Source organism: Heloderma suspectum, chromosome 2 (genome assembly GCF_057233095.1).
Source record: "Heloderma suspectum isolate Gila_16-S chromosome 2, 16-S_ref, whole genome shotgun sequence".
In the NCBI taxonomy this organism is placed as follows: domain Eukaryota; kingdom Metazoa; phylum Chordata; class Lepidosauria; order Squamata; family Helodermatidae; genus Heloderma; species Heloderma suspectum.
The window spans coordinates 331,267,985-331,293,600 of NC_139459.1; the positions used below are offsets into that span (position 1 = coordinate 331,267,985).

Here is a 25,616-nt window from a genome sequence, read left to right on the forward strand (position 1 = left end):
CCCTGTTGCCCCCGCCCCCTCCTCATCTCTGATCCTGAGGTTCACTCAACCCCCAGGAGCAAATATTGGGAGCATGCATAGGGCTTCAGAGGAAACGGACCCCTTCCCTGTGTCAGCCGGCGAGGCTAATTGGATACAATAAACAGTACTATGGTGCTCCTGTTCTGAACTCCAGTTAGACCCAAAGAGGAGTGGCGTATAAAGCAGTAGAGCTTTACAGCATTCCTGTAACTCCAGGAAACACTGACACTGAGTGCTCTATAGCATCCCCGTGAGTGTTGTAGCATTAGTGTGCAGGGGCTGAAGGAGAGCTTTGTAGAACTATGCTGCAGTCCTGTTTGGGATTCCATGCTGTGCCAGACCTGAACTGGAGCATTCTGTAGTGCTGGCGTTACTATAATACTCCTGTTAGGGGGTTGCTAGTGCCCAGAACAGATGTGCTGTAGTGGTACCAGCTCCTATTCAGGTAGGCCTGGGGACTGTCAGTGCCCATGGGCATGTCTCTGGGCGCCAGGCTCCCTGCCCCTCATGGTTTTAATTTTATTTCTTAAGATTTTTTAATTAATTATTTTTAAACTCGCATGCTGCAAAGCAGCCATCTCTATTTGAATTCAAAAGAGTGGTTTTGTGTTTTGGAGCTCAGACTCCACCTCTGCCTTGTGCTCAGCTTCTTGGGCAAGTTATTTTGCTTTCAGTCTCACCAGTCTCCATTCTGGGAAACAAGTGTTTCGTCATCAGCTATGCCCAACATGGCAGCCATTTCATGAATGCGCAAGCCCCTCCCCCAAGAAACCATTTTGTGAGAGTTCCTACAGTATCCTCACACAATTCCAAATATAATCACTGACCCCAAAATCTTGGTGACCCCTAAGGTAGGGGTTCCCATTTTACCCCATTAAGGTAAATGACCCCATTTTACTGGTCAGCATAGGGCCATCCCCTTTGATTGGAGAGGAGGAAGCATGCCAGCACAAGCCTAGCAAAATGTTGTTAGGTGTTCATGCCTGCCTTGTAAAGTTCTGTGGAATTTTAAAAGAAATGATAACAAGCTCTTGCATTGATTTTAAGGCTCTCAAGGACAAAATTACATAAGGGAAAGTTCCTTTGTTTTTGGAATAAAGAGCAACGAAGAAAGAGCACATTAGCTGAGGTGATGCTCTAAATAGGGAGTTCTACCACCTAGAGTCATTGATCTCTTTGCATGGCTTTCCTCCTTACAAACATCAAAAGGTTGGCAAAAACATATAAGCAAACATGCTTAATATTACAACACTCCTAACAGGAAAAAAACAAATATGCCTGCAAACGCAGCATAGACCAGAGGGAAAATTTCACTCAGTACATTCTATTATCTTCTGGAGTACTGTGACTGATTTTGACCACCTCCAGGCTAGGGAAAATTCCCATGACAGCAGCAAAGGTCACAAAAAGAAGAACTGGACATATATACAGTAGCTTAGAAATAAATATTTAATGGTCTGATAAGGATCTAAATATCACAGGAAACATAAGGAACATAGGAATCCGCTTTATATTGAGTTATTTAGTCCATCTAGCTCAAATATTGTCAACGTTGACTGGCAGCGGCTCTCCAAGATTTCAGACAGGATTCTTTCCTAAACCTACCTGGAGATGCTAGGGATTGAACCTGAGACCCTCTGAATACAAAGCAGGTGCTCTGTCCCTGAGCTACAGCATTTCGCAATCCAGCCGACAGAGAAAGAGCTCTGGATTAGATACGATCACCCAGCACTACAGTAGTCATCACAGCTGGTTATAATTATCCTGACTTGTGTGTGTGCGCATATGCATGTACTCTGACAGGTATACCCATCACTCGGATTAGTCTATGTGGTGGTAGTAATATGATAGAGTTTTTTAAAAAAAAATCTCTTAGGCCATACTTAATTACTTTGATAGGAACGGATCCACAGAGAAGACTCACTGGAAAAGACCCTGATGCTGGGAAAGAGTGAAGGAAAAAGGAGAAGGGGATGGCAGAGGATGAGATAGCATCATTGATGCAATGAACATGAACTTCAGCAGGAGAGAGCGGAGGACAGGAAGGCCTGGCGTGCTATGGTCCATGGGGTCACGAAGAGTTGGACACGAGTTAACGACTAAGCAACAACAACAACAACAAAACAAATGACAATGGTAACACCAGAAAATCCAGTGGAACTATCTGCAGTTAACAGACTTTCATAAACAGACTTTCAAAGAGGCAGTAATCGGACCACTCCTGAAAAAGCCTAACCTGGACCCGGAGGACATTAACAATTATAGGCCAGTGGCCAACATCCCCTTCCTGGGCAAGGTGCTTGAGCGGGTGGTTGCAGGACAGCTCCAGGCACTCTTGAATGAAACGGATTATCTAGAACCATTTCAATCGGGCTTCAGGCCTGATTTTGGAACGGAAACTGCCTTGGTCGCCCTGTGGGATGACTTCTGCTGGGAGAGGGACGCGGGAATGCGACCCTGTTGATTCTCCTGGACCTCTCAGCGGCTTTCGATACCATCGACCATGGTATCCTTCTGGATAGGTTGTCTGGGTTGGGAGTTGGAGGCACTGCACTGCAGTGGTTCCGCTCCTACTTGGATGGCCAACTCCAGAAGGTGGTGCTGGGGGATTATTGCTCTGTGCCATGGCAAGTATGCCATGGGGTTCCACAGGGCTCTATTTTATCCCCTATGCTGTTTAACATCTACATGAAACCGCTGGGGGAGGTTATCCGGAGGTGTGGGTTGAGGTGCCATCAATATGCGGATGACACCCAGTTCTACCTCTTTCTCATCAAACCCAGGTGAGGCAGTGGCTGTTCTGAATCAGGGCCTGGGCACGGTAATGGACTGGATGAGGGCCAATAAACTGAAACTCACTCCAGACAAGATGGAGGTACTGTTAGTGGGTGGTTCGTCTGCCCAGCTAGGTGATATTCAACCTGTTCTGGAGGGGGTTGCACTCCCCCTAAAGGATCAGGTTCATACTTTGCGGGTGCTGTTGGATCCAGAACTGTCACTTGAGGCACAGGTGAACTCAGTGGCACGGAACACTTTTTATCAGCTTACGCTGGACTACGCCCTTATCTGGACAGAGATAACCTAGCTACAGTTATCCATGCTCTGATAACTTCTCATCTGGATTACTGCAATGTATATGTGGTAGGGATGCACGAAAGTCACTTACCTGGTCTCGCAGCTTGCTTCACGGTGGGGGGAAGGCGCTTCGCTGCTCCCCCCGAAGTTCAGGCCGGGCGGGGGAGGCTTCCCGCCTCGCCCGGCCGAAATTCAGGCCGGGGGGGGAGGCTTCCCGCCTCGCCCGGCCGCGAACTTCAAAAGAAAACAAAACAAAACACGCCCCTGTGATAGGCTACGTAACGATTTACGTAGCCTATCATGGCTAGATCAGCAAAGTCAGCCATGATAGGCTACGTTAATCGTCATGTAGCCTATCACGGGTGACTTTGAAAAAAAAAAAAAAAAGCGCGTACGCAAATGGCGGCCCCCATAGGGAGCCGCCATTCGCGTTCCTTATTTGGTCCCTGTAGTCTACGTAAAGATTTACATAGACTACGGCGAAAATAAGGGCAACGCTATTTGCGTAAATCTTTACATAGACTACAGGGACCAAATAAGGAACGCGAATGGCGGCTCCCTATGGGGGCCGCCATTAGCCGTACGCGCGTGTTTTTTTTTTCAAAGTCACCCGTGATAGGCTACGTGACGATTAACGTAGCCTATGACGGCTGACTTTGCAAATCTAGCCGTGATAGGCTACGTAAATCGTTACATGGCCTATCACAGGGGCGTGTTGTTTTTTTTTACTTTTCTTGTAATGGCGGCGGCGGCAGCCGGTCGAAAGATCAGCTGCCGCCCCCACCCCTGATGAAGACCTGCCGAACCGCCGCCGGGACCCGCCGCCGGGAGGGACATTCGTGAAAGGTAAGTTCCATCCCGGGGGGGGGGGCGGAGAATTTCTCCCCGAACAACCTTCGGAGGACCGAATGCGTTGGCACTCAGCCCCCTGAAGTTTCGGGGAGAAATTCTCCCCCATCCCTAATGTGGGGCTGCCTTTGAAAATGGTCCGGAAACTTCAGCTGGTCCAAAATAGGGCAGCAAGATTGTTAACAGGGACTGGCCAATGAGCTCATATTACACCAGTACTTTTCCAGATGCACTGGCTGCCAGTCCATTTCTGGACCCGATTCAAAGTGCTGGTATTAACATTCAAAGCCCTTAACCGCTTGGGGCCAGGTTATCTGAAGGATCGCCTCCTCCCATATGTGCCTGCCCGGACCTTAAGATCGTCATCAGTGGCCCTTCTCCGTGAGCCCCTGCCAAAGGAAGTGAGGTGGGTGGCTACTAGGAGGAGGGCTTTTTCTGCTGTGGCACCCCGGCTGTGGAATGAGCTCCCTAGTGAGGTTCACCTGGCACCTACATTATATTCCTTCCGGCGCCAGGTGAAGACCTTTTTATTTTCCCAGGCATTTTAGCATTTTAGCTTTCAAGACTTTTAGCTTTGCTGTTTTAAATCTGTATTTTAAATCTCTGCTTTGCTGCTAGGTTTTATTTTGGTTTTATTCTGGTTGTATCGTTATACTGTGGTTTTAATGTTTTATATATTTTATTTTGTTTTATTGTGTGCTCTTTGGTTTTAATTTTTGTGAACCGCCCAGAGAGCTTCAGCTATTGGGCGGTATAGAAATGAAATAAATAAATAAATAAATAAATAAATAAAGACTTCCCACCCTGCAAAGCTTTCTGAAAGAAAGGGATGCCAACAGTGATAAACCAGCTCCCACCTCTAGCCCCTTTTAGAAGTTTTACGCCATGCATTCCAGTAATGAGTCGAGGCGCTGTGTGCACTAGCCTCACCCCCAACATCCCCATCTCCCAACTGGCTCCACCCCCAACCTTCACATGCCAAAACTGAAAGGAGATTCTTCATGCATTTGGCTGAATGTGCTTAGAATCTGCCATGCATTTGGAAGTGGAGGGTTCCCACTTCGGGCATTCAGCCCAACATGCAAATAATCTACCTCCAGATTTTTGGCCTCAGTGTGTAAAGGTTGGCGGAGCAGCTGGTGGGGATGGCAACATTGTGGGCTGGGATAGCATACATGGCCCACTCCCTCTCCACCCACTGTCTGAATGCATGGAGGAAAACTTCTGAAGGGGGCTAGAGAAGGGCCTTGATTTATCAATTTTGGTGTCCCACCCTGCAATTCAAATAAAAGGGCACTTTACAAGAGTTCTACAATTAAAAAGCACCAGCTTGGATTGAGGACCTGCCTTTCATGTGAGGAATGTATCCTCTCACAGGCAGTTCCTCCACCTGATTTTGGGGGATACCCCCTCCACCCACTTTATAGCTTACTCCATTCAGCGTGGCCTCCTAACTCCTAACTCTGTGTAGCAGTTTGGGGGGCTGGAGGAGTTGCCATGGGGTGGGTGGAGAAATCCACTTCCACCAGCTTATTTGATCCATCTTAAATCTGGATCCAGCCCACCAACACCAACAAAATTATGATATAGTAACTAAAAACTATGACAGATTAAGGATCAGCAGAAATAGTACTAAAAACAGATAACAGAATAAGACATTAAAAGTGCTGAATAAACAGAACGTGTTTTGCCTGACAGAAGATATGGCACCACCTGAGTGGGGTTTGGTTCACAAGTGGGGTGCCAACACTGAATGAAAAACCCCTTTCCTCTAAGGGCTGGAGAAGGAACTGACTCTGGAGACAATTTCAGTACTTCAACAGGTTCGTATGGGAGCCGCTTGCCCAAGGATGCTAAACCTTGGCCCCATGGGGCCAAAGCCTACCCTCTTGGGTTCTCTAGATAGCCACACACTCTTCCCAGATTGGGACCCCAGGTGGGCTGGATTTTGGCCTGTGAGTCTGAGGCTCGCCACACCTGCTGTAAGGGATTTCACTTTCAGATCAAGTGTTGGAATTGGTGGGTAGGTCCAACTAAGACAAACATCCATGGCTGTATTCTCTTAATAAAAAGGTAGTGAAATTAAGGGCACAATCCTATGCACGTTTAGACAGAAGAAAAGTCCTGCAACGCCCAGCATGCCCCACCCAGGAGCTGTAGGACTTTTTTATGTCTAAACATGATAGGATTGCGCCTTAAAGCAGCCTTTGTGCTGGCTGAAACTTCTCCATGGCACTGCTAGGCTTCTGATTAACTTGTTATCATGTACTGCAGGTCATTTTCTTCTGTTTGAGAGTGAAGCCAGCCAAGCAAAACTATTACACCAACACAAAATACAAAATCCGTTTTTTAAAAAAAAACTGGAGAAATTAAGCTTCTGTATTTCTTCTGCGTGGGTGAGGCAGATTATAGCTTTCACTCTGACACCTGGAATTTTTCAGAATGTACCACAAGCTCTTAAAATGTTATTCTCTTTTCCGCTGACAGATTGTTTTTCCACATCATTTGCTTTTTGAAACAACTCTCTTTAAAAAAAGAAGAGAAGAGAAGGAATGATGACTGTTTTCAGATGAGAAAATGACAATTCCCATGGAACCTGTTCAACCATATCAATAGGAAGTCTGTAATTTTGAGATGGAATCCTGCTCTGTGTCAAACAAGACCAGCCCTGGAATCTAGGGGAAATGCAAAAACATAAAAGAGAAATAATGCCAGATGGATGGATGCCATTAATTTCAACAGATCCATCTGGAAATTGTCCCAAGATTTCAAGGAGAAAACTCATAATGTACAATTTGAACATGTTAATTAAAAACACATAATGGTGACAGGTATCTTGATTCTTAACATTTCTACTGATGTATCTGCTGGCATCAAGTTGCTGAAATGTTCATTTAACATCATGTTTTGGTCATCTTAGGTCAGCCTGTGTATCAGGAAATGTCCAGAACTCCTGAATAGCGGTGCAAAGGCTTGAAGAGTGTTTCAGCCTAGGGTAGTTCTTTCTGTCCCTGTAGCTGTCATGGACCAAGCAATATGAATGGCTTTCTGCTATGAGCATGGGATTGTCCCAGAGAAAGTGTACCTGCCTTTTCCCACTATGCTTAGTGTGTGCTCTGCAGTGCAGAACTGAGAGCAAAGGCAGCTTTGCACTGGATATGTCCTTAGGATCAGGCTGAGATTAACTAGTAACATTCAGACAACAATCAGACTATGATCTGAAACCCAACTATAGTCTGTACAAAGTCTAGTTTTCCAGAGTTTCTGTGAGTTTATCCAGTCATTGAAATTGTAAGGTCCTTGGGGCAGGGGACTCTATTTTTGCTTATGAAATTCTTGAAATCATCATTTGCATTGATAGCACTGTATGAATACATTAACAACAATCACCCCACAGTGTTGTAGCTGTAAATAGCATTAATTTTCATCATATGAATAAGTGTAGAATTCTCTGTAAAAACAAGTCGGCCTTTTTATGATTTGTGGTTCACATCTCTCTGCCAGGTGGGAAATTGACTGACAATCTCATCTTAATGAAGCTCAAACTATGCTGCTGTAGTCAAGGTCTTGGCACCTGGAGGTCAGCTGCCACTTAGTAAAATGTGAAGCCTAAGGTAATATGAAGTTATGAGCCACATCATCTCTTTCATCCATCACACAAAGGGCCCTAAAGTATATTAATCTCAAGTCCACTTAATTGGAAAAGAGAAGCTGATAGAAGAGAAAACCTTGGTGTGGAGGGAGTATCATTTAAAGAACATTGGCTTCCTGAAAATATGGAATTGTAGTAAAAAGAAAAAAAAAACAAGACAAAACAAAACTACAGGGGGGAAAATTATAGGGGGGCGGGGAGATGCATATAAAATGACACCTCTTTCCCAGGTCTTCCCATTAGTGAACTAATCACTGGTAAAGTGTTTAATATATTGCATTAGTCTACATAACAATTTTTTTTTGCAGCAGATGATTATTTCCATTTTTTCCCATATAATTACGGTCATTTTACAGATGAGAAACTGAGACTAAGAGGCGGCTGATGGAATAAGTGTCAGGACTAGCAGAGACAACTGCCTATTGGTGAATAATACTAATAATACTAATAAACATTCCTACAGTGCTTGCAAGCACTTCACATGAATTATCTAGCCATCTCATCCTCTGCCGTCCCCTTCTCCTTTTGCTTTCAATCTTTCCCAGCATCAGGGTCTTTTCCAGGGAGTTTTCTCTTCACATTAGGTGGCCAAAATATTTCAGCTTCAGCTTCAGTATCTGTCCTTCCAGTGAGCACTCAGGGTTGATTTCCTTTAGGATTGACTGATTTGACCTCCTTGCAGTCCAGGGGACTCGTAAGAGTCTTCTCCAGCACCACAGTTCGAACGCAATTCTTTGGCGCTCAGCCTTCCTTATAGTCCAGCTCTCACAGCCATACGTTACTACTGGGAAAACCATAGCTTTCATTATACGGACCTTTGTCAGCAAGGTGATGTCTCTGCTTCTTACTATGCTGTCTAGGTTTGCCATAGCTTTCCTCCCCAGGAGCAAGCATCTTTTAATTTCATGGCTACAGTCACCGTCTGCGGTGATCTTGGAGCCCAAGAAAGTAAAATCTGTCACTGCTTCCATTTCTTCCCCTTCTATATGCCAGGAAGTGATGGGGCCAGATGCCATGATCTTAGTTTTTGTAATGTTGAGTTTCAAACCAGCTTTTGCACTCTCCACTTTCACCCCCAACAAGAGGCTCTTGAGATCCTCTTCGCTTTCTGCCATTAGGGTGGTATCGTCTGCATATTGGAGGTTGTTGATAATTCTCCCGGCAATCTTAATTCCGACCTCTGATTCATCCAACCCGGCATTTCTCATGATGTATTCTGCATAGAAGTTAAATAAGCAGGGTGACAATATGCAGCCTTGTCGTACTCCTTTCCCAATTTTGAACCAATCGGTTGTTCCATGTCCGGTTCTTACTGTTGCTTCTTGACCCTTGTACAAGTTTCTCAGGAGACAGGTAAGGTGGTCTGGTACTCCCATCTCTTTAAGAATTTGCCAGAGTTTGTTGTGATCCACACAATCAAAGGCTTTAGCATAGTCGGCATCATCTTTTAGGATTTTAAATAGCTCAGCTGGAATACTGTCATCTCCGCTAGCTTTGTTGTTAGTAATGCTTCCGAAGGCCCACTTGACTTCACTCTCGAGGATGTCCAGCTCAAGTTCAGTGACCGCACTATCATGGCTATCAGGGACATTAAGATCTTTCCTGTATAGTTCTTCTGTGTATTCTTGTCACCTCTTCTTCATCTCATCTGCTTCTGTTAGGTCCCTGCCTTCCTTGTCCTTTACTATGTCCGTCTTTGCACAAAACGTTCTCTTGATATCGCCGATTTTCTTAAAAAGATCTCTAGTCTTTCCCATTCTATTGTTTTCTTCAATTTCTTTGCATTGTTCATTTAAGAAGGCCTTCTTGTCTCTCCTTGCTATTCTCTGGAACCGCATTCAGTTGGGTATATCTTCTCCTTTCTCCCTTGCTTTTCGCTTCCCTTCTTTCCTCAGCTACTTGTAAAGCCTCATCAGACAGCCACTTGGCTTTCTTGCATTTCTTTTTCTTTGGGATGGATTGAGTTGCTGCCTCCTGAACAATGTTATGGACCACCATCCATAGTTCCTCAGGCACTCTGTCTATCAGGTCTAATCCCTGAAATCTATTCCTCACCTCCACTGTATATTCATCAGGGATATGATTTAGGTCATACCTGAACGGTTTAGTGGTTTTCCCGACGTTCTTCAATTTAAGCCGAATTTTGCAAGAAGCAGCTCATGATCTGAGCCACAGTCAGCTCCAGGTCTTGTTTTTACTGACTGTATGGAGCTTCTCCATCTTTGGCTGCAAAGGACATAATCAATCTGATTTTGATATTGACCATCTGGTGATGTCCATGTGTAGAGTCGCCTCTTGTGCTGTTGGAAAAGAGTGTTTGCTATGATCACCGTGTTCTCTTGGCAAAACTCGATTAGCCTTTGTCCTGCTTCATTTTGTACACCAAGGCCATGCTTGCCTGTTATCCTGGTGATTTCTTGACTTCCGACTTTAGCATTACAACCCCCTATGATGAAGAGGACATCTTTTTTTGGTGTTAGTTCTAGAAGGTGTTGTAGGTCTTCATAGAACTGATCAACCTCAGCTTCTTCGGCCTCAGTGGTTGGGGCATAGACTTGAATTACTGTGATGTTGAATGGTTTGCCTTGGATTCGTACTGAGATCATTCCGTCGTTTCTGAGATTGTATCCCAGTACTGCTTTTCCCACCCTTTTGTTGCCTATGAGTGCTACTCCATTTCTTCTAAGGCATTCTTGCCTACAGTAGTAGATATGATGGTCACCTGAATTAAATTCGCCCATGCTTGTCCATTGTAGTTTGCTGATTCCCAAGATGTCAATGTTCAGTCTTGCCATCTCATGTTTGACCACCTCCAGCTTACCTTGATTCATTGATCTTACATTCCAGGTTCCTAAACAATATTGTTCTTTACAGCATCGGTCTTTATTATCCCCTATATTGCAGATGGGAGGACTGAGGCTCAGAGAGAGCGGCTTGCCTGCCTAATGAGGTCATGGCTGAAGTGAGATTCAAACCAGGGACTTCCTGATTTGTAGCGCATTCTCTTAACCACTACATTGCACCAGCTTTAGGCCTTTGCGTCCTGCTGCAGTTCTTCCTACAGCATGCAGTTCATACAGCAGCCATACTGATCATTGCAACTGCCCAATGAAGAAACAGGTGGTACAACTTACATCCATATGAGACTCAAGGGACATGACTGAAATGAAGAATTGTATTATAATTATTTTTTAGGTTAATGATAAGTTTTAATCTTAGCCATTAGTAATATCAATGTTTTATTGTGCTTTTATCCTTGTAAATCTTTGCCTTACATAAAAGTCATTTGTTTACTTTGATTAGGAATGAATGAATGATGGATTCTAATTTATACATATATATGTTTCAATCACTTCCTTTCTTTAATCCACTTTGTCCCAAACAGTGAATAGCCCGTTGCACACAGGGAGCACTGACTTTGCTGTCTTCCCCTCCTAGGAGTCCAAATTTAAATGTTTTATGGGCTTTGGCATCTGGGAGAGATGTACTTACCCAGTTCCATTGCAGGATGTTTGGATTAGATTTCAGGATTAGATTTCCAGCTGTATTTTTGGCCCAAGACACTGGAAAGATGGAGCTTTGGGTTGTTGAGATGAGATGTTTAGGCAGGAGTGGCTTTTCTCTCCCTTTCTCAGAAACTGCCTGACTAGGAGTTGGAGGCTAGAATCATTCCAGGCCATGGAAGGCCTAGAACCCATGTGGATGCTTACTGCTCCTTCAGGGCCTTTGCAGGATGTGCCCACTTCCATTCTGATTGGTAGCAACGAGCCTTTAGATTGGTTAGAGAGGAGAGAGAGAAGGAGCCTTGGTGGCTGAGCTGTGCCCAAGTTGTGCGGTTGTATTGATGGTTTGAAGGAGGAAAGACAGGTAACACTGAGCAATGGGGCAGGACAGAAAATGGGGAAGATGGGGGCTGGAGGGGGTGGAAAGGGAACAATGGGGCCATGTGGAGGGAGGAAAGGAAAGGGTAAGGGTAAGGGCAGGAAAGGGGACCAGGGGAAGAGTGGGATGTGTATGTTTTCCCCTCTGTGTATGCATGGCTGTGTCCTCTCCCTCTCTGTCACTCTGTATATCAGTGTGTATGTTCTTTACCCTTTCTGTGTGTATGTGTCTCTATGTCCTGGGAGTGTGTGTGTGTGGGGGGGGTATGAGCTGGCTGACAGAGAGATAAAGTTTGCCTTCTATGAAATGGGTGTTCTGTCGGAGCAGAAAACTGGGTTCAAATGAGTGGTTTTGTGTTTGGGGGCTCAGACCCCATCTCTGCCTTGTAATCTGGTTTTGGGGGAAGTTACTCATCTCTCAGCCTCACCTGTTTGTCTCCTGTGAAACTTGTCTTTTGTGAATGGGCACAACTCCCTGGCAGCCATTTTGTGACCGCACCCACAACACCCTCTCAAAATTCCAGAGGTGTTCATGGTCCCCAAAAGGTTGGAGACCCCCTGGTATTCATTCTGCCTGCAATCTCCATCTTGTGCCTGGGTCTGAATGCAGACATTATGGCTACAACATTTTTGCCCTTTAAAACATTTCCTCTTTTCTCCATTTTCTGTTTTGTGTACCATCCACCTGATGAAGAGTTATGGGGAGCTTGAAAGCTTGCTCGCTCTTTTGTGACATTTTGGTTGTTCCTAATAAAAGTTTGCGCAACTGTGGATAGTATAATATATGAACATCTAGAGAAGAAGTAGGAAGCCCTGCAGAGATAGGAGCAGGAGGAAGAAGAGCATGAGGAAAGACAGTATAAGAAACACTAGAAATGGTTGCAGGTTGTGGCAACAAGGGTGGAAGGGAAAGCCCTCACACAATAGGTGGTGCCTTCTGAACTCCAGACTGGTAACACTTTCTTTGCCTCTCCTGCCAAAGGGAGTGACTCTGAAGGGAGTAACTCCAAGGGAGCTGTAATGGGAAGATCTCACATAAATATGGCGATCAGCTTGGGTTATCCTGAGAATGTCTGCCAGAAGCTTAGAATGCCAGAGAGAGAGAGAGAGAGAGAGGGTGACGTGCAACATGGCTCAAGTAGAAGTCTGCTTCTCTAAGAGGACAACTCCCTTCCTTTCCTTGCCTGCATCCCCAAATCCTCTCTAGATGGTGTCCCAACCTGTTTGGGTGTGTGTGCAGTGGGCTCCATGGGTGGGAGAGTCTGTTCCACTAGTGGTGTAGTGGTTCCAATTATCTCACGTTAGAACCGTCGATTAAAGCTTCTGTTGTGCACTAGATCTATTCCATGGTAGCCTTATCAACAGCATAAGCTGTAGCTATCGATGGAAGAAAAGCTTTCCCTGGCTGACCTTTCCAGGGCAATTAACATGGATAGAATTTGCACATTGATGGGCGGAATCCTAAGAGACTGGCTGAAGATGTGACTTCCCAGTAGTGCAAAAATCCCTATAACCAACTTATTGACGTCTAGAAATGGAGACGTGTGAAGGAAATGTCGATTGACCCTCGCTATAGCTTTCTGTTGTAAAAAAGAAAGCATTCAAGAACTCCAGTTACTTATAATGCTTTACTCTCTGTTCCCAGAACCTGATCGCTTGCAAATTGAAGAGCTCTTTAAAACTTAAAGCGCACCATTAATTTTAAATTGCTGTACACAGCAAAGGACCAGAACTTTCTTCATTTCCAAACCAAAGTGTTCTTGAAAATGTGGCATGTCAATGACTTTAAATCATTCACTCTGCTCTGCCCGCACAAAATCCATGCATATATTTTTTCTATGAATGTTAATGCATACAGCAGGGCTGAAGCAAGAATTCCCTGCCTTTTAGCAAACAGAACCACAAGTCAATAACCTGGGTATTAACCTGGATATTTGCATGAGAAATGTCAAGGTTGCTTTTCAGATAATGAGAAACAATGCACAAAATTCTCAGCTGCTTTTTTTTAATTTTCCATTAAAAAAAAATCATCTGTTACAATCAAATTATATTGTTTGGAGGTGTAATCAAAATTTTGAAAAAATAAAGATTTTTATTTTTAAAAAATAAAAATTTTATTTTACTGAAACATTCTGATCTGTATTTAAAAAACAAAACAGAAAACAAGCCCCCATTGTTATTTTGTCTAACAAAACAGCACTAATAGCAGAACTGGGAAACCAACTAGTTCCTTTTATTCCAAAGCCTACTTAAGTAAGAGTGCAAAATACTTCTTTTCTAAAGAGTCTGGCAATTATGTTAAATTCTTGGAAGATAAGTATTTGGGGACTTATTCTTCCTGTGTCTATTGATTTGGAGGTGATAGAACAGCACATAACAGACCCATCCCAGTGTTGCTATACATTGTCACCGGTGTGCTGCCTGCACATTGCATTAGTAAATTTCCTATATCATGCAAAAGATATAGCAAGGTGATCTCAGAGAATAAATGCAAAAAGAATGCAATGCATCTTAATAACACACACACACAAAAAAAAGGCATAAATTTGGAGCTTCTGAACTGATGGACAACAGTAACGGTAACACAAGGCTCCCGTCTATAGAGGAGAAATGAACATACTGCTGATGCCCAGTGGAGGCTGCTGGCTCTGATGTCAGTGGGGCGGTGAATCTGCTCCAGGTTTCAATCGGAACTCTAAAGGAGCGGTCCAAGGTGTGAAGCACCTTGGATCACTCCTTTAGAGTTCTGACTGAAACCTGGAGTGGATTCACCGCCCCACTGACATCAGAGCCAACAGGCTCCACTGCTGATGCCTGACTCCACCCAGGATGGTTTGCTAGTAACTATTGGATGTTCATACCAAGGCATCAGCCTTCCCCAACCTGGTGCCCTCCAGATGTATTGGACTACAACTCCCAGCATCCCCCAGCCAGCCAACAAATCTGAAGGGCACCAAGTTGGTGAAAGCTGTGCTACATGATAACTGTCATCTGCACTTTTCTGCCTACAGTTGTGGCCACTGGCCATATTTCCTTAGGACTATATCATGGGCCTTTTCTGTGGTGGCCCTTGAATTGTGGAGTGCCCTCCATGGAGAGGTCCGCCTGGCATCTTCTTTGTTGATTTTTCAGCACCAGTCTTCTGAAAATATTTTTTGAACTGCTGCTTGCTTTATTTTTAATATGTTTAATGCTGCGTTTTAAAATCATCCTCTCTGTGTTTTAGCTGCTCAGTTATTTATGCCTTTTCAATGCTGAGTTTTTGTTGCTGCTTTTAAAAACAGTATCTTTAATGTGTTTTATCGTTGTTTCTGCTTTTATTATGTACATCACCCCGACAGCTTCAGCTATATGGTGATGAATAAATTGAATAAATGGGATGAATGTATAGGAGAGGATATTTTGGCAAAGCTACACAACAAGCTGCACCTACCAAATTCCGTCCCTACACATTTGTTTAAAAAATCAAGAGCCATGTTTGTCTTTTGTATCTGGTCATCCTACTAATAGCATATTTTCCAGAGAGAGAAGTAGCTTAAATCCTTGCCTGTCACCAGGTAGCAATAGATTAGATCCAGATATAGAAAAGTTGGTGTTTATGTGGGTTCAGATGAGGCCTTTGAAACAGTGGTCATGTAAATCTTGCCGATTCCTGCAGGAGGCATAACACCTGGTGCTGGCAAGAAGGGACAGGTGTTCCCATCAGCTCTTATCAGCACACAGTTGCTTCACAGTGTTCTAACTCATACCTGCTAATGAAAGTACAGAACCATTTTGTAGAATTATATTGTCAGGAACATGTCAAAATATTTAGGGCCCAGGTTGATGAAAAAAACACCAGTGTTCAAATCCAGCATGGAAGAAATTCTTGAGTCAAAAATAGAGTACCGATCGTAGATGTATACTGAGTTGTTAGAGAAATTCTTGCCTACATAGAGAATCATAGAATCACAGGGTTGGAAGGAGCCTCCAAGACCATCGAGTCCAACCCCCTGCTCAGTGCAGGAAGCCTGATTCCCAGGCAGTCTCCCATCCAAGTACTAACCAGGGCTGACCGTGCTCAGCTTCCGAGATCAGACAAGATCAGGCGCATCCATTCTTGGATATTTATTTCAGTGTGTATTCAAGGTGTGATCGTGTCAAGGGCTCCTTGGAGGTCTCTCTCTGTCTAAACCAGTAGCCAAGTCCAGACACAGACAAAGGAATTCCTTTCAAAGCTTTATTCTTCTTTTACAACTTAACAACTCTACCGTTAGCAACTAGATCTGAGCAGCACAGTACCTATGCCCTAAGTTGGAACAGTTGGTCCCCGTTTGAAAGGGAATTACTGGCAGACCCCTGAACTTAAGGGAGAGTCCCTCCCCTTTTCCCTTGGAGCCTCTGGGCGCAGCCGTTGTTTGCGCGCCAACCTGGCACTGCGCCTCCTTTCCGCGCCCTCCATCTGGCGCCGCTCTCTGCGTCTGCGTCGCGCGTCCACCAAGTCTGCTATCTCTGCTCGGTCACTCCCTGGACTGCTAACTAAACTAGGAATGCTGGTGGGAGGAATCTCCGTCAGCTGTTGGCCCTGGGAAAGAGGAGCGCGCTCCTCCCCCAGGAGCGACTGCTCTTCCTCAGCATCAGAACTACTCTGGGATTCTATGGGCTCAGTGTCCACCCTGACAGATAGCCGTGATAAGCTACATAAATATATACGTAGCCTATCACGGGCCGGTGTAGGGACGCAAATGGCGGCCGCAGCAGCCCAGAGGTGGCCGGAGCCGCAGCCAGGTAGGCTCTGTTTCGCGGGGCTTTCGCTGGGTGGTGGGGCGGGCGGCTCTGTCCTGCCATGGATTGTGAGGGGCCGAATTCACTGGAATTCGGCCCCCCTGGGATCCATGGTAGAATTCTCTAACATCCCTAGTCACACCCCATTTCACGTCAAGGTTTATATACATAAGCTCTCATCTCATGAGAACAGCCCATGTTTCAGGACTGGGTTGTTCACCTAAACCTGCAACATTCCAGAGTTGTAGCAAGCTCAAACTGCTATTCTTGACTCAATTTTTCCCTATCCATCTCAATAAAATGAGTGTAAAATGTACCAGGGTGATTCCAATAGCTCCTTCTAATAGCCAACTGAGGTGGCAAGCACCAACAGGTTTGTAGCCAAAATGGCCACTGAGAAGCAAGAGGGAGTTATCAGCATGCTCAGAAGATCCCCCAGGTTTGCTGAAATAAAAAAGAACGTATTAAAATACCCAAGGAAGCAACTCCCTCCCCCAGATTAACACACAACGAGGATTGAGCATGCTAAGTAGCCACAGAATGTAGAGAAGGGGTTAGACAAGAAAAAATGAAACACCAGGAGAAGAGTTCTGAACAGGAGCACTCCTTCTAGGAGGGAGGATACACCGCAATATTTTCTTACAGGTCCCACTTCTCTCTATAGTTCCAAAATAAACTCAGGGACATTTCATTACTATATTCATGACTTGACAACTTCAGCCACATTTCAGACAGAGCTAGCATAGAACAAACATCACAGACGGAGCTTTCATATCCCGTCACCTCGCATTACTTCATAACAGTGGTTTTTAGTGTAGTCGTTTCACACATGCAGCTGTAAGTCACTAAAAGTTGAGAAATCATATGATCTACATGCATGTATGACTTGTGAAGAAGAGCCAGAAAGGGCAGGAATATCCCTGACACAAGCACATCTGTATGGAATTAAATAGGGCAGCTCCACTGGTGCGTTAGAATTCCTGCACCCTCCAAAAATGGCTGGGTTAGGACTTAACAGCCTATTAAGATAAGATAAGCCCTTGTATACAAAGAACTATCAGTTGGGTACTGCTGTAATTTGGTACCCGATACGTCAAGGTTTGTATCAAGCATCTGAAGATATGGGAAAGACCTCAGTGGCTGTTCCCAGGCTCTGAAACTCCTTCCTGAGGGAGGTCAGGCTGGCTCCCTTCCACCAGCAGGTAAAGACAATTTTATTCACAGAGGCATTTGGTTTTTAAGTTGTTTGCCAAAGTAGGTTTTAGCTGGAGGGTGCCGTCTATTCCTTTTTTATTTATGTGTTGTTGTTTTTACTGATTTTAATTTATGTTTTAATTATAATGTTAATAACATAAGACGAGCCCTGCTGGATCAGACCAAGGCCCATCTTGTCCAGCATTCTGTCCACACAGTGGCCAACTAGCTGTCCACAGGAAACCCACAAGCAGGACATGAGTGCAACAACACCCTCCTGCCCATGTTTCCCAGCAACTGGTTTACATAAGCTTATTGCCTCTGATACTGGAGGTAGCATAGAGCCCTCAGCACTAGTAGCCACTGATAGCCTTGTCCTCCAGGAATTTGTCTAACCCCCTTTTAAAGCCATCCAAATTGGTGGCCATCACTACATGTTATGGTAGCGAATTCCATAGTTTAACAATGCACTGTGTGAAGAAGTCCTTCCTTTGCATTTTATCTGGTATTTGCTTGTTAGCCATCTTGAGCATCATTTGTAGTGGAAAGGCAGGTTATAAACTTAATAAACAAACAAAAGCTTAGAGGCAGAGTACACTCAACGGTGGCCACAAGACTGGAAAAGGTCAGTTTACATTCCAGTTCCAAAGAAGGGCAACGCCAAAGAGCGTTCAAACTACCACACAATTGCGCTCATTTCACATGCCAGCAAGGTGATGCTCAAAATCATACAAGCTAGGCTTCAGCAGTATGCGAACCGAGAACTACCGGAAGTACAAGCTGGGTTTCATACCGGAAGTACAAGCTGGATTTCGAAGAGGCAGGGGAACTAGAGATCAAATCTCCAACGTTCGCTGGATCATGGAGAAAGCAAGAGAATTCTAGAAAAACGTCTATTTTTGCTTCATTGACTACGCTAAAGCTTTGATTGTGTGGATCACAACAAACTGTGGCAAATTCTTAAAGTGATGGGAGTACCAGACCACCTTACCTGTCTCCTGAGAAACCTGTACGGGGGTCAAGAAGCAACAGTAAGAACCAGACATGGAACAACCGATTGGTTCAAAATTGGGAAAGGAGTACGACAAGGCTGCATATTGTCACCCTGCTTATTTAACTTATATGCAGAGTACATCATGAGAAACGCCGGGTTGGATGAATCACAGGTCGGAATTAAGATTGCCGGGAGAATTATCAACAACCTCCGATATGCAGACGATACCACCCTAATGGCAAAAAGCGAAGAGGATCTCAAGAGCCTCTTGTTGAGGGTGAAAGAGGAGAGTGCAAAAGCTGGTTTGAAACTCAACATTAAAAAAACGAAGATCATGGCATCTGGCCCCATCACTTCCTGGCAAACATATTTTGCATGCAGAAAATTCCAGGTTCATTCTATGGCATCTCTAGTTAGAAATATCTCATGTAGAAGGGCTGAGAAAGGCCTTCTCTGCATAAACCCTGAACAGCCACTGCCAATCAGGGTAGACAAGATTGGGCTAGAAGAAGGAAGAGTCTGACCTGGTAAAAGCCAACTTCCTATGTACAGTAAGGTATGACCTGCTATAGATATCTTATTTATTAATTTATTTTATGTATTCATTTCATTTTTATACCACCCAATAGCCGAAGCTCTCTTAAATACTCCTTTTACTCAGCCACACAATTCCAGTAATATTTGTAGTGATATCTGGAGTCTCCATCTAGGACTGTATGAGAAACTCATTTCAGTTAATTTTTTATCAGGGTTTATCCAGTTCGCATCACCCAAACCGAACACAGACTGAGACGCATTCTGCAGTCGAAGTCCATATATTTCTGAGCTTGCAATGTGATTCATGGACCCCCGCCCAAGTGTTCAAGAGCATGCATACATGAAAAAAAAAATGCAAGAGAAATGCATACTTTGGGGAAAAATGTGCACAAATGTGCTTTAATCAATGGGAAGAAGAATGCCCAATGGATGTGTACATTTGGAGAAATATGCATGAAAATACAAATGAATTTTCATGCAAAAAGAAAAAAAACAAAGATTACAGTCTGATATGGGCATGAAATAGAGTGAGCTTCGAAGTGGAATTTGGAGAATTTCAGTAAGATTGAACTTTGCTTGTACACACATTCCTGTCTCCATCTCATAGCATTATTTGGTACATTGATATGGGAACACAAGGTAGAGTGAATTTCACTGACAAGTTTGTAAATGACTGTCTGTCACTAACCCTGGCCTGCAATCACTGCACAAACCTGTGCTTGACTTAATTGTAGGGTTGCTGCACATAAGAGGCATAAACACTTATTTGCCCTGAGGTACACTGGTGACAGGTTTCTGACAGAAATTTTGAAATTATTGCAGACAGTGTGTTGCAGACAGTGTTCCTACCACGATGGCCGTTCCCAGAAGGTATCCCAATCCACCCGAGCTTGGGCTCACCGGGGAAGCGGGAAGCAGGCAAACAGAGGCAAAGTCAGGCAAAGCCCAATCAGAACACGACAGGCAAAGTCCAGGACCCTGGGCAGCTCCCAATGAACCCTGCTGGTTGAGCTCAGGAGAGATATCTCCACAGAGAACTCAAGTCATCTGATGCCTTATGTAAGTTGGTCCCACCTTCTTGTAAGTGCTGTCTTAAAGAGCTTTTGTCCTATTCTGTAAATGCTAGTATCTATGGTGTGGACAGGATGGGGATATTATTGGGGAGCCACCCCTTGAGTTTGAGATATTTGTAACATATATAGTGTAAGGCATGCTGATTTTTAGAAAAGTCTGAAGTGTGTGTGTGGGGGAGGGGGGTAGGGAGAACACGTCTTCCCCAAAATGTATGGCTAGAGTGTACAAGTCATTGAGGTATTTCTAGGCTACCCAGAAAATGAAATTTGGTACATACATAGCCCAAGATGTAGACATTACTAGAAACTTCTCTAAATAGATAATTTTTAGGTAACAGTAAAAACTTGGGGTGTGAAGTGTACCTCACAATGGAGACCAACATTCCAGCACAGAGCAAGCTAAACTGCACATGAGAGGGACTACTGGCAGGCAGAGGGAATTCCATTGCCTCTTTACACAAAGGAGAATTGCATTTGGGCAGTGAAGACTGGTGGCTATGATTTTGGTGGGTCTGTGAATCCATTCTGGGTTTTGGTTAGAACCAGCCAGAACTCTAAGGGAGCTATCCAAGGTGCCAAACCTATCTTGGGATTCAGCACCTTGGATAGCTCCTGGCTGGTTCTGGCTGAAACCAGAATGGAATCACAGCCCCACTGAAATCAGAGCCACCAGCCTCCACTGGTTTACAGTATATCGAAGCTAGTACGTGTATATTTTTTTTAAGAAATAAAATAAAACTAAAAGTTATTTTTAAAAGGCATTCAAGGTATTTGTGAATGGGCTTCTGTCATTAAAAGGTGGCAAGAATATACGGAAGATCTGTATAGGAAGGATAAGAATATCGGCAAATAGATTTGATGGTGTGGTCAGTGAGCTAGAGCCAGACATCCTGAAGAGTGAGGTTGAATGGGCCTTAAGAAGCATTGCTAATAACAAGGCAGCAGGAGATGACAGTATCCCAGCTGAACTGTTTAAAATCTTGCAAGATGATGCTGTCAAGGTGATGCATGCCATATGCCAGCAAATTTGGAAAACACAAGAATGGCCCATAGATTGGGAAAAATCAACTTATATCCCCATACCAAAAAAGGGAAGCACCAAAGAATGTTCAAACTATCGAACAGTGGCACTTATTTCACATGCCAGTAAGGTAATGCTCAAGATCTTGCAAGGTAGACTCCAGCAATTCATGGAACGAGAATTGCCAGATGTACAAGCTGGGTTTAGAAAAGGCAGAGGAACTAGAGACCAAATTGCCAATATCCGCTGGAGAATGGAGAAAGCCAGGGAGTTTCAGAAAAACATCTATTTCTGTTTTATTGACTATTCTAAAGCCTTTGACTGTGTGGATCATAACAAATTGTGGCAAGTTCTTGTTAGTATGGGGATACTAAGTCATCTTGTCTGCCTCCTGAGGAATCTGTTCTTACCGTTGCAAGTAGCAACGGTAAGAACAGACCACCGAACAACGGACTGGTTTAAGATTGGGAAAGGAGTACGGCAGGGTTGTATACTCTCACCCTACCTATTCAACCTGTACGCAGAACACATCATGTGATGTGATGTGCTGGGCTTGATGAAGCCAAGGCTGGAGTTAAAATTGCTGGAAGAAACATTAACAATCTCCGATATGCAGATGATACCACTTTGATGGCTGAAAGTGAGGAGGAGCTGAGGAACCTCATGACGAAGGTGAAAGAAGAAAGTGCAAAAGCTGGGTTGCAGATAAACCTCAAAAAAAACAAGATTATGGCAACCAGCTGGATTGATAACTGGCAAATAGAGGGAGAAAACGTGGAGGCAGTGACAGACTTTGTCTTTCTAGGCGCAAAGATTACTGCAGACGCTGACTGCAGCCAGGAAATCAGAAGACGTTTACTTCTTGGGAGGACAGCAATGACAAAATGCTGTCATTTTATTTCTTGATAAAATAGTGAAGAGCAGAGACATCACACTGACAACAAAGGTCCGCATAGTGAAAGCAATGGTATTCCCCATAGTAACCTATGGCTGCGAGAGCTGGACCATAAGGAAGGCTGAGCGAAGGAAGATAGATGCTTTTGAACTGTGGTGCTGGAGGAAAATTCTGAGAGTGCCTTGGACTGCAAGAAGATCAAACCAGTCCATACTCCAGGAAATCAAGCCAGATTGCTCACTTGAGGGAATGATATTAAAGGCAAAACTGAAGTACTTTGGCCACATCATGAGAAGACAGGATACCCTGGAGAAGTTGCTGATGCCAGGGAAAGTGGAAGGCAAAAGGAAGAGGGGCCGGCCAAGGGCAAGATGGATGGATCATATTCTGGAGGTGACGGACTTGACCTTGGGGGAGTTGGGGGTGATGACGGCCAACAGGAAGCTCTGGCGTGGGCTGGTCCATGAAGTCACGAAGAGTCGGAAGCGACTGACCAAATAAACAACAACAACATTACAAAGATCACAAAATTCTTTGCTTCAAAATATGGAAATGTTCATGGGAAGCATTCTTCCCAAACACTGTTTTGCAAAACTATTAGGATGCAGCATGAAAATACCCTATCCCTTTACTCTGCACACCCTAGATTTTAGTCCCATGGGTGCCAGCACTTGACACCTATGTGTGAAGGGCTCCCACCCCCACATGGGGATACAGTGGATGGAACATGGTAGAAACACATACCTTTCCCTCCCCACCTAGTAGTGAGCTATCACATTCCCTTTTTTAAGGCTGAGGCAACCCACAGAGAAGCAGTGCTATGGGCAGTGGAGGGTGGTACCTCTGATGTCAGTGGATCCACTCCAGGTTTCAGTCAGAACCAGTCAGAACTCTCAGGAAGTTATTTTTCTCAGGAATTTTAGCATTCTAGACTTTTAGCTCTACTGTTTTTAATTTGTAACTGTATTTTAAATCTCTGCATTGCTGCTAGGTTTTATGCTGGTTGTACTTCTACACTGCAGTTTTAATGCTTTTATATTTTATATTGTTTTATGCTGTATTTATGGTTTTAATTTCTGTGAACCAGAGAGCTTTGGCTATTGGGTGGTATAGAAATGCAATAAAGAAATAAAGAAATAATAAAATAAAAGAACTCCAAAGGATCTATCCAAGGTGCAAAATTTGATTGCTCCTTTGGAGTTCTGACTGAAACCCGGAGCGGATTCATCCACCCCACTGACACTGGAGCCACCTGCCTCCACTGGCTATGGGGACCATCTGAGTGATCTGACTCCCTTATTACACTGAACCTGCAGGGAGATATCCAGTCTACAGTCAGTAAGAAGAAATCTTAAAGATAGTAAAAGTCCCTGGCACCTGCTGTGGGCCCAGCCTATGGATCTATTGATCTTACCCATGGGATTCAAACTGGTTCTAACATCTCTGCTCCGCTTTAGGTTTTCTTGTTGTTGTTGTTGGGATTGCTGAATAGTTTTGGGGAAGATACTTCAATACAAACAGGCCATTTTCATATATGGTGAGAGGGGGGAAAGCACTGAGTAATGAGGTGGAGAATGCTGCCAAGAATCCCATCAAAAATCAATAGGAAATGTGTCAATGCTTCAGAGCCAATGATAAAATAGTTAAAATCTGTCGAATCCTTAAGTGTATAATATATCAGTAGGAAAAGTGAGTATAGCGTATAAATTGCTGCTATCATATGAGTAATTCACTGGTTCCAAGCAATAATAATTCAGAAGGTGTCTCTGAGTCACAGAGTCCCCTAGGGCTATATATCAGGTAACGTAATTTGTTCTGTCCCATTGTCATAGTCCTTTGTGTTTCTAAGGATTACATGCAAGTTTTTCAGAGATTTCTGATTCTGAATCACTACTACCACCTGTTAAGAAGATAAGATGGGGTAAAGTTTTGTGTATCTCCTGCAGCAATTTGGAAGAAGGGTGAAATACAAAGGAGATCTATAGATTGACAACAGGCTGGGTTGAGGGACACCATCTAGGTCCAGGCTTCAGCTGGATTAGAGAAGGACCATAGTTCAGTGACAGAGCAGATGCTTTGCATGCGGAAGGTCCCAGGTTCAAAGGTCCCCAGCATCTCCAGTTAAAAAGGTTCAGGTGGCTGGAGTTAGGAAAGACCTCCTTCTGAGTGGTCAATCCTGATCTATTTGGATAAATAGTCTGACCAGGTTTAAGGTAGCTTCCTATGTACTTTGTTTTATTCAGTGCCATCTGAGAACTGTTGGGTACTAGATGGCTTTACTTGGGAAACTAAACACACACATATATTATCATTCTTGTGAGCTTACAGCTTACAAGGAATCAAGGCTATGGACTTAAGAACATAAGGACCTAAGAGTTATGCTGGTTCAGACCAAGGGTCCATCTAGTCCAACATTCTGTTCACACAGTGGCCAACCAGCTGCCCATGGGAAACCCATAAGCAGGATACGAGTGCAACAGCACACTCTAGCCCATGTTCCTCAGTAACTGGTGTACATAGGCATACTGCATCTGATACTGGAGGAAGCATAGAGCCATCAGGACTAATAACCATTAATAGTTTTCTCCAGGAATTTGTCTAACCCCCTTTTAAAGCCATCCAAATGGATGACCATCACTATGCCTTGTGGTAGCAAATTCCATAGTCTGACTATGCATTGTGTGAAGAAGTTCTTCCCTTTATCCTGAATCTCCCACCAATCAGCTTCATGGGATGACCGGGATTCTAGTATTATGAGAGAGGGAGAAGTGGACTAGAACATTTTTTGTGGTTAAAGTCCTGGATTTGTGCCAGGAAAACTCTGCTTCAGATTCCACTTAAGGCTAATTCTCAATTCAATTCACATGTTGTACTCAAGGAGTTGATCAACGTTCTACCTTCTTCAACTGCTCTGATGTGAATCAAAAGATACTGTGGCAGCTACCTTGGCAGCAATACAAAACTGAGGATGGAAAATTCCAACATTTGCGGTAGATGAGTGCTGTCAAGGGATATCCTCCAGTTTGAGGCCATGTGGTGTTAAAGCAGCAAGCCTACATATCAAGAAGTTTTCTCTTGTTTCCAGTGCTCTTGTACCAGATGATATCTCTACTGCAATGGCTGACAAACTAGTGAGGCTATGGTTTTCTGTAATGCTTTGCTGCTGAAAGAGGCAGAAAGCCAAAATGTTTTGCTTTAAGGCTTTATGTTAGTCACTGTGTACATGCGTGTGTGTGAATAAATAAAATAAACAATAGTGGGTCCCAGATGCTACAGAAATGATCTAAGTTCACAATACCACACTATTCCACCCTCAGCAGTCACCACCAGCAGCCATTCCAGCAGGCTGTACAGAGGGAGATGAGAGGAAAAGCAGGGCCATTCCACCAGCTCTCCTGAAAGACTTAGTTTTTTCCTCTTCCTGCCCCATTCCTTTTTCCTTGTGTGTCATTACTTCTTAGATTTTAAACCCGTGGGCAGGGACTGACTTGTTTTACTAATTGCATACGTCAGCAGCGCTGAGAGTTTTTTTTTTGGCTGAGGAGCAGGATACAAAGACTTTAAATAAATAATAAACAAACAATAACTCCCTTGGAGGCCAAGGAAGTACTTGTAATAATCGCCCTTATACATACCCTTTTTCATTCTCCTTCTAGCGAG

General features: G+C 44.0%; 1 long non-coding RNA gene across 1 annotated transcript in view; it reads left to right on the forward strand.

The window, feature by feature from the left end:
• The window catches only part of LOC146355048 (uncharacterized), a 36,652-nt gene extending 11,429 nt beyond the window's left edge, over positions 1–25,223 (forward strand). The window contains exons 2-3 of the long non-coding RNA XR_014787440.1: positions 19,790–20,026; positions 24,835–25,223. This is a non-coding gene — a long non-coding RNA (uncharacterized LOC146355048). The remainder of the gene's footprint in view (positions 1–19,789; positions 20,027–24,834) is intronic.
• The last annotated feature ends 393 nt before the right edge of the window (positions 25,224–25,616 follow it).